Source organism: Mastomys coucha, chromosome X, assembly GCF_008632895.1.
Source record: "Mastomys coucha isolate ucsf_1 chromosome X, UCSF_Mcou_1, whole genome shotgun sequence".
In the NCBI taxonomy this organism is placed as follows: Eukaryota; Metazoa; Chordata; class Mammalia; order Rodentia; family Muridae; genus Mastomys; species Mastomys coucha.
This window is the reverse complement of record NC_045030.1, coordinates 90,910,818-90,920,461: the sequence shown is the minus strand read 5'-3', so window position 1 is coordinate 90,920,461 and position 9,644 is coordinate 90,910,818. Positions and strand designations below refer to the sequence as shown.

The 9,644-nt window shown below is 35.3% G+C and overlaps 1 protein-coding gene across 3 annotated transcripts in view; it reads right to left on the bottom strand.

Annotated features, from left to right (window-relative positions):
* The window catches only part of LOC116093527 (protein PPP4R3C-like), a 121,126-nt gene extending 114,540 nt beyond the window's left edge, over positions 1-6,586 (bottom strand). For all 3 annotated transcript variants that reach the window (XM_031375021.1, XM_031375011.1, XM_031375029.1), the window contains exons 1-2: positions 6,525-6,586; positions 5,211-5,285 (exon numbers count right to left, since the gene is read on the bottom strand). The gene's annotated coding sequence lies outside the window, so the exon portion shown is untranslated. The remainder of the gene's footprint in view (positions 1-5,210; positions 5,286-6,524) is intronic.
* Positions 6,587-9,644: the final 3,058 nt, after the last annotated feature.

The window sequence follows — 9,644 nt, the reverse complement described above, 5'->3', positions numbered from 1 at the left end:
AAAAAAAAAAAAAAAAAAAGCCCAGGACCAGATGGGTTTAGTTCAGAGTTTTATCAGACCTTCAAAGAAGACCTAACACCAATACTCCTCAAAATATTCCACAAATTAAAAACAGACAGTACTCGAACCAATTTGTTCTATGAAGCCACAATTACTCTGATACTTAAACCACACAAAAGACCCAACAAAGAAAGAAAACTTCAGACCTAACTCCCTTATGAATATTGACGGAAAAATATTCAATAAAATTCCCACAAACCAAATCCAAGAACACTTCAAAACAATCATCCCTCATGACCAAGTAGGCTTCATTCCAGGTATGCAGGGATGGTTCAATGTACTGAAATCTATCAATGTAATTCAGTATATTAACAAACTCAAAGAAAAAAACCATATGATCATCTCATTAGATGCTAAGAAAGTATTTGACAAAATCTAACATCCCTTCATGATAAAAGTCTTAGAAAGATCAGGAATTGAAGACCCATACTTAAACATAGTAAAAGCAATACAGAAAACCAGTAGGCAACATCACACTATTTGGAGAGAAACTTGAAGCAATCCCACTGAAATCAGGGACTAGACAAGGCTGCCCACTTTCTCCCTACCTACTCAATATTGTACTTGAAGTCCTAGCCATAGCAATTAGACAACAAAAGGAGATCATAGGGATACAAATTGGAAAGGAAGTCAAATTATCACTATTAGCAGATGATATGATAGTATACCTAAGTGACCCCAAAAGTTCTCACCAGAGAGCTCCTAAACTTGATAAACAATTTCAGAAAAGTAGCTGGATATAAAATTAACTCAAGAAAATCAGTGGCTTTACTCTACGCAAAGGATAAACAGACTGAGAAAGAAATTAGGGAAACAACACCCTTCACAATAGTCACCAATAATATAAAATACCTTGGTGTGATTCTAACTAAGCAAGTGAAAGATCTGTATGACAAGAACTTCAAGTCTCTGAAGAAAGAAATCAAAGATCTTAAAATATGGAAAGATCTCCTATCTCAAAATATGGTAGATTACTAGGACTAATATAGTAAAAAAGGCCATCTTGATGAAAGCAATCTACAGATTCAATGCAATCCCCATTAAAATTCCAAGTCAATTCTTCACAGAGATAGAAAAAAAATTTGGAAATACATCTGGAATAACAAAAAAGCTAAGAAAGTGAAAACTATTCTCAACAATGAAAGAATTCCTGGTAGAATCACCATCCCTTAACTCCCTTAATTGTGATTAAAAAAAAAAAAAAATCCTGGTATTGGTATAGTGATAGTATGGCAGATCAATGAAATAGAATTGAAGACCCAGAAATGGTTTTCAATTCACACCTATGGTCACTTGATCTTTGATAAAGGAGCTAAAACCATCCAGTGGAAAAAATACAGTATTTTCAACAAATGGTGCTGGCTTAACTGGTGGTTAGTATGTAGAATAATGCAAATTGATCCATTCCTATCTCCTTGTACAAAGCTCAAGTCCAAGTGGATCAAGGACTTCCACATAAAACCAGATAATAATAGAAACTAATGGAAACTAAAATGGGGGAATAGCCTCGAGCACATAGGCACAGGGGAAAATTTCCTGAACAGAACACCAATAGCTTATGCTCTAAGATCAAGAATTGGCAAATAGGACCTCATAAAATTACAAAGTTTCTGTAAGACACAGGGCACTATCAATAGGACAAAATGGCAACCAACAGACTGGGAAAAGCTCATTACCAATCTTACATCTGATAGAGGGCTAATATCCAATATATACAAAGACCTCAAGAATTTGGACTCCAGGGCACCAAATAACCCTATTAAAAATGGGGTACAGAGTTAAACAAAGAATTCTCAACTGAGGAATACCAAATGGCTGAGAGGCACCTAAAGAAATGTTCAACATCGTAAGTCATCAGGGAAATGCAAATCAAAACAACCCTGAGATTCTACCTTACATCAGTCAGAATGGCTAAAATAAAAAACTCGGATGATAGTAAATGCTGGCAAGGTTCTGGAGAAAGAGGAACACTCCTTCATTGCTGGTGGGAATGCAAGTTGTTATAACCACTCTGGATATCAGTTTATCAGTTCCTCAGAAAATTGGACATAGTACTACCTGAGGACCCAGCTATACCACTCCTGGGCATACACCCAGAAGATGCTCCAACATGTAATAAGGACACATGCTCCTCTATGTTCATAGCAGCCTTATTAATAATAGCCAGAAACTCTAAACAGCCTAGATGTCCCTCAACAGAGGAATGGATACAGAAAATATGATACATCTACACAATGGAGTACTTCTCAGCTATTAAAAACAATGAATTTATGAAATTCTTAGGCAAATGGATGCATCTGGAGAATATCATCCTGAGTGAGGTAACCCAATCAGAAAAGAACATATATGGTACGTACTCACTTATAATTGGATATTAGCCCAGAAGCTCAGAATAGCCAAGATACAATCCACAAATCACATGAAACTCAAGAAGAAGGAAGACCAAAGTGTGGATACTTTGATCCTTCTTAGTAGAGGTAATAAAATACCCATGGAAGGAATTACAGAGACAAAGTGTGGAGCGGAAACTGAAGGAATGACAATCCAGAGATTGCTCCACCTTGGAGATCCATTCCATATACAATCACCAAACACAGACACTATTGTTGATTCCAATTAGTGCTTGCTGACAGGAGCCTGATATATCTGTATCCTGAGAGGCTCTGACAGTGCCTGAAAAATACAGAAGTGGAGGCTCATAGTTGTCCATTGGACTGAGCACAGGGTCCCCAATGAAGGAGCTAGAGAAAGGACCCAAGGAACTGAAGTGTTTTACAGCCCCATAGGAGGAACAACAATGTGAACCAATCAGTACCCTCAGAGCTGCCAGAGACTAAACCACCAACCAAAGAGTACACATGGTGGGACTCATGGCTCCAGCTGCATATGTAGCAGAGGATGGCCTAGTGAGTCATCAATGGGAGGAGAGACCCTTGGCCCTGTGAAGGATCTATGCCCCAGTGTAGGGGAATGCCAGGGTCAGGAAGCTGGAGAGGGTGGTTTGGCTAGCAGGGCTCGGGGGAAGTTATAGTAGAATTTTCACAGGGTAAAACAGGAAAGGGTATAACATTTGAAATATAAATAAAAAAAATATCCAGTTGAAAAAAATAAAATAATGGCTATCATGCTAAAAAAAAAAAAAAAAAAAAAAAATGCTGGGCGGTGGTTGCGCAGGCCTTTAATCTTAGCATTTGAGAGGCAGAGGCAGGTGGATTTCTGAGTTCAAGGCCAGCCTGGTCTACAGAGTGAGTTCCAGGACAGCCAAGGCTACACAGAGAAACCCTGTCTTGAAAACAACAACAACAACAACAAAAATGAACATGTAAGAAAGAAATCTTCCTGTCCTCTGAAAATGTTTGATGTTTGATTTAGCATTAAATAACTGTAAATAAATACAATGGTAACCAATTTGACATTATTTCTGGAAAATTCCCCTACTGATAAGCCAAGCTTGAAATCTATTCAATTAAGAAATGATCTTGATAAAGGACTATAAACCATGTATGTGCCATGATTTTTCATGTTTAGGCAAAAGCATGAGTTTAAAGTCTTTATCTAAACTCCTTTTCATGGATATAGGGAGACAAAACCTGTACCACTACAAGACTCATTACTGTTTGAAAATTTGCATATATATGCATATGTATGTATATATATGTATACATACATATACATGATTGTGCCTTGATATATACATTCTGATGAAATAACAAAATACCATCATTTTTTGAAACATTCTTTGAGAGCTAACTAAAAATGTATACTGAACTTACTGATATCTTGTAAGAGAACAAAACAAAGTAAAATCAAGTGTCAATCATATAGACTGACATCTCTAAATAGGATGTGCATACAGAAAGTGATAATACTTGACATTTTAAAGTAATACCTGGATTTTTGACTGTGAGAATAATTTGATTATAGATTAATTCAAATCAATGTGGCAATAATTTAAAAAGCGTTAGAATTGTTCATGTGTGGCTTGTTCTTTCACATCAATGTAACATTTAACAAAGTTTATCTATATCTATTACAGAGTCTACATATTAAATACTATGAAGTTTAGGAAACTAGGAGATTAAAAATCATAGAACTCACTCAATGTAGGTCATATTAGCTTTATGAACTTATGCAAACTGACTATAGAACCATTATATTTTGTCTGTAGTGTGGAAAAAACTTTATTTTCTATTCATTCATCCCTATTGAAATTGTGATTCAGTGTTCATGACAAGTTGAACCTGTGCTTGTCAAGTTGATGGATTAAAAAGGAAAATATTAATATTAGCTTATTCTATTTACTTCCTGAATTATTTTTCCAAATTTTAACCTGTATTCTATTTACTTCCTGTATTATTTTTCAAAAGTTTAACCAATATTTCTTTTTATTCTATATTTAAAATTATTTCTGGTTCATTTATTATTAAGACGCTAGAGACATGGCTCAGTTGTTAAAAGTACTTGTTGCTCTTGAAAGCACCAGGGATCAGTGTCCAGCACTCAAATGGAACTATAACTCTATCTGTAACTCCAGTTGCAGGGGATTCAATACATTTCTCTAAGAACATTAGGCACCAAGCATGTACATGTTGAACATATGTGCATGCAGACAAGACACTCATACACCTAAAATAAAATAAATAAATCTAAACAAAGTAAAATTCACCTCAATCATTCAGTGCAAAATGTCAAAAGGAGTGACAATAAAACTTTTACAAACAATAAAATATTGTTAATAATTTTTTATGATGTTCTTCCTAGGATTTCCCAACAGAAAGTATGTTTGCCATTTGAACATATTGAAGATAATCTAAGCTTATTCAAAGTGACATTATATAAAGAAAAATACATTTTATTATAAGAATGTAGTGATCATTTTATATAATACTGGAATCAAGCCATCTCTTATTTCTTAATTATGAATATTATACAGAAAGCTGCAAAAAAGATAAATAACATTCTGATATATAGGTACAATACTAGAAGAAATGATCTACAAAGGGCTCACCCAGTGGAATTTCTTTAAGGTATTTATCATGATCCAGGTCTGGAAACTCAAGTGTTTTCCCTGTTTCTGGGCCATCAGATTTAGAGATGTTATTCTATGCGATGAAATCCCCAGGATATTCAGAGTAAACCTGAACACTCACCTGTTAATTTAACAGGAGAAAACAACTGTCAACCTGACTAGAGAGTCAGTTCACTTGGACCAGTACATTCTTTCTCTGTAGAAAAAAATCAAAAGGAAGTACTATAATTAGAAAATCCTAGTGAGCAAATGAGCTGAATGATTCAAATACAATAGTTCCAAGCATCTATGCTTCTTGCTATGGCAGCTCCTATCAGGATCTGTGAACCTCCCTTAAAACATTGTTCAATCAAAGAAAAATTCTCTAAGAGTTGTAACTGATACAAAGACTAGATGTTAATACATTGTTGGATTTTGCACTCTAAGCTAGAAAATGTGGAGACAAAATTCTGACTTACAAATGTTAATATCTGTATAATAAAAAAGTAGCAAAGGATTTAAAAGGAAGATTCATATATCAATACTTAATATATATCTTGGGTTATGAGGTATCAGTAATTTCATAAATAGGAGATTCATGATTTGATTAAAACTGTTCATAGGGAAGAATTTACTCAGATTACATATAAATCAAATTCTAGGTATGTAAAGGATCTTAGAAAAAAAGACATGGTGATCTTACTTTTAAAAAAATCCATCAATAAACACAATGCTCCTATACTTGAATTGCTCATTTATAATGATTTTGAGATATGTTTTTATCATAGGAAAAATAAATGTAACAATATTTCTATTTATTTAACATCTATAATCTAGGGACAGAAAAGTATTTGGAGAAACCAACAAAGATAATAAATCAAATTTATATATATACATCTCAGTCCAAATTTATTGGACTACTGTGATGGTTAATTTTAGATGTCCATTTAACTAATATAGTAATTTTCTGGATGTTCCTATAATAATGGTCCTAGAGATGACTAGCATTTGTATTAGTTGACCGAGTGAAAAAAATTTGCTTCAGTATTAACAAGCTCCATTGGGTCAAGAGGAAAGATATAACTAAAATAGAAAATCTCTCTCCCCTGGCCTCCAACACCTGCCACACTGCTGGAATAGCCTTCTCCTCCTCCTGACTTTCAGAATCTAGGTTTTCCAGCCTTTGTTCTCCAGTACATCCCCACCAGGTTTTCAGGATTACAGCTTGGAAGTGAGTGTTATATGACTAAATTTACTGGCTCTATCCCCCCTCCCCCCAGATATCAGGAGCCATGCTACCAGTATACTAAGTTCTCTAGCTTTCATATGGTTAATTATCAAATTTATTAGACTCCATAATTATCTATTTGTCTATCTATCTATCTGTCTATTAACTATATAGATTTTGTTGGTATGCAGGAAGCAATATTCTTACGAAAAAGTTTATTTCACTCACAGTGCTGGGGTTTCAAGTATGCAGCACCAAGGTATGCCCAGTTCTGGTAAGGACCCTCAAGGCATTGTCACATCATTCTGTTGCCATGGTGACAACCTTCTTGGAAGCTAAAGATCAATTCTCAAACAGTAAGCTGGACAGTGAAAGAAAGAGAGCAAGAGGATAATGGAGAGAAGAAAAAAAAAACAGTAACAGACTAGAGTCAGACTTACACTTTCCTAGCAGCTTACGCTCTTGAGGAATTATATCAGTACACTAGTATACCCATCTTAGAGTAATACACATATGCTCTGAGAACTCTTCATTAGATCTGTTTCTTTTCTTAAGATTTTTTTTTATTAGATGTTTCTTTATTTACATGTCATACAATATCTCCTTTCCCAGGTTCCCCTCCAAAATAAAATAAAATAAACAAAAACAAAAACAAACCCCTGTTCCAACCCCCTCCCCCTGCTAACCACCCCACCCTCTCCTGCTTACTGGCCCTGGTATTCCCCTACACTGGGGCATAGAACCTTCACAGGGCCAAGGGCCTCTCCTCCCATTGATGACCAACTAGGCCATCCTCTGCTATACATATGCTACTGGAGCCATTAGTATTTAATTGGTACTAAAATATAAATCTGTTTTGCTTTCTTTGACCTATTCTTTGGCCTACCCTTTTCTGGAGTATGTGTGTGCCTCTCTCCATCTCTGTCTCCTCTGTCTCCCTGTCTCTGTCTCTTTGTCTCTCTCTCTCTCTTTCTGTCTCTCTCTGTCTCTCAGTCTCTGTCTCTCTCAGTCATTCTCTCTCTCTCTCTCTCACTATCTATCTATCTCTGTATGTGCATGTGTGTGTGTGTGTGTGTGTGTGTGTGTGTGTGTGTTGCTAGGTAAAGAACTCAGGCCACACATATGAGCATAATCATTTGGTTGATATAGTTTGTTTTCTTTTTTAAGTTTCTGAGTTATAAAGTTACTATTTATCTGTTTTCAGTCAAGTAACTATTTTGGGGAAGATATTGATTTCTCAATTTCATTAAATATCCACTATGTTGGTGTCCATCATTGAATCTTATCTATAATTAATATAGTGGTGTGAACTCAACAGGCAATTTTTCAATTTCACTTTCTTTGAATGCATATTATTTTGAATTCTACTAAAAGAAAGAATTTTTCCTTTTTTACTTTATTCCTTACTTATTTGGAAACTTATTTGTATCCAGGTATACTTGTGGAAATTCATGATATTATTTTATACAATAAAACTATTGATATGTTCTTTGGTTGTCTGAGACAGGATTTCTCTTTGTAGCCTTGGCTGTCCTGGATGTCACTCTAGACTGGACTGCTCTTGAACTCAGAGATCTGCCTGGCTCTACCTCTGATTTCTAGGATTAAGGGAGTGAGACACTATTGCCCAGACAATTGTTATGTTTTTATTTTCTTTGTGAACACATTTAATTATTTTTACCACTTAAGAGAGCCTTACGATTGATTATGGTGATTCTCTGGGGATTCTGCCTCTAAGTGCAGATATAGTTTAGCTCCTTCCTTAGGACCCTTTCAGTACTATTCTCTTATAGTACATCCTTGATATCAGCCTCTGAAATATAGAAACACTTTCTATCAGGGATCTAGAGTGGCTAAACAGGGCTAGAACTCAGATCATGATTTTCATTATCCTTCCTGTCCTCCATTACTGTCTCCATTCTCATCCCCAGCCCTGTAGCAAGCCTCTTGCAGGAATTCTTCTTCCTATCTCAACTCCATTCACTGGAGATTCCAATTCATTTTTAGAAACCCAGGGAATTCCTAGTCCTTTAATCCCTTTCTCTCAAGACACTGTTTGTGTCCTACTTCGGTAGGCTTTCATCAGAAACCTCTAATTTCCTAGGGGTCCTGCCGCTTTGTGTGGAGCAGATCCCCACAGTCTCTCTATCTTCTTCTGTCTCCTATCTGATCTTTTTCCTCTCTGCCACTCACTGGCCTGCAGAAGCCTTCTGTACAAATGTACACAAAATCATGACAATTTCCTAATATCCAAATAGAGCAACAGATATGAAGAAATGGAATACCCACACCAAAAAGAAAATATCAGATAACAACACTTAGAGTCATCATAACTCAAGATGCCTAGAGACCAGTCTAAAACTATAATCACGAACAGTTAAAACAGTATGATTTTACAAGAACCCAGAAACCCTACCATGCTAGGAACTGAGTAATGCAATACAGCTGAACAATAACAAAAAGAAAGTATGAAAAAAATCCATTAATGAAGTCATTGAAACACAAAGAATTCTATGAAAACACAAATAAATAATTGAATGTAATTATGATAACAGTTCAACATATTAAGGTATAATAAAATCATTAAAGTAAACCTATCCTGATACAAGAAACATACATAACACAAAATAGACTAGACCACAAAAAAGGCCCAGGGATATATAATTCCTAACTAGTAAACCAAAAGGGGTAGAGGAAACCCATGGCATAATAGACAAAAATAACCCAGGAATTAATAAACACTGTTCATTGATAACTCTCAATAATAATAGTTTCAATACCCCAATTCTAATAAAACAAAACATACTGGATTAGAAAACTGGATCCAGCTCTCTGCATCATTCAAGAAATATACTTCACTGTCAAGGATAAATATCACCACAAGGTAAATTGATGGAAAATGTTACTCCAAGCAAATGGATCTAAGATGTAATCTGGTGTTGCTATATTAATATCTGACAAAATAGACTTCAAACTAAAACTAATCTGAAGACATAGGTACAGTCACCACATACTCATTGAAGGAAAAATCCACCAAGAGGAAATTGCAATTCTTAACATCTATTCACCAAATGCAAGGACACCCAAGTTCATAAAAAAAAAAACCACACATTTATTACAGCTTAAATTACATATTGAGTCTTATTCATTGATAGCAGGTGACTGTAATATCCAACTTTCACCAATGAAGAGATCATCTAGACAGAAGAAAGAGAGGGGGGGAATAGGGGAGGGGGAGAGAGAGATTCTTGAGTTAAATAAAACTATAAATCCGATAAACCTCATAGCTATTTAAAGAACATTTCACCTAAATACAAAAGTATAGGCCTTCTTCTCACCAGCTCATGG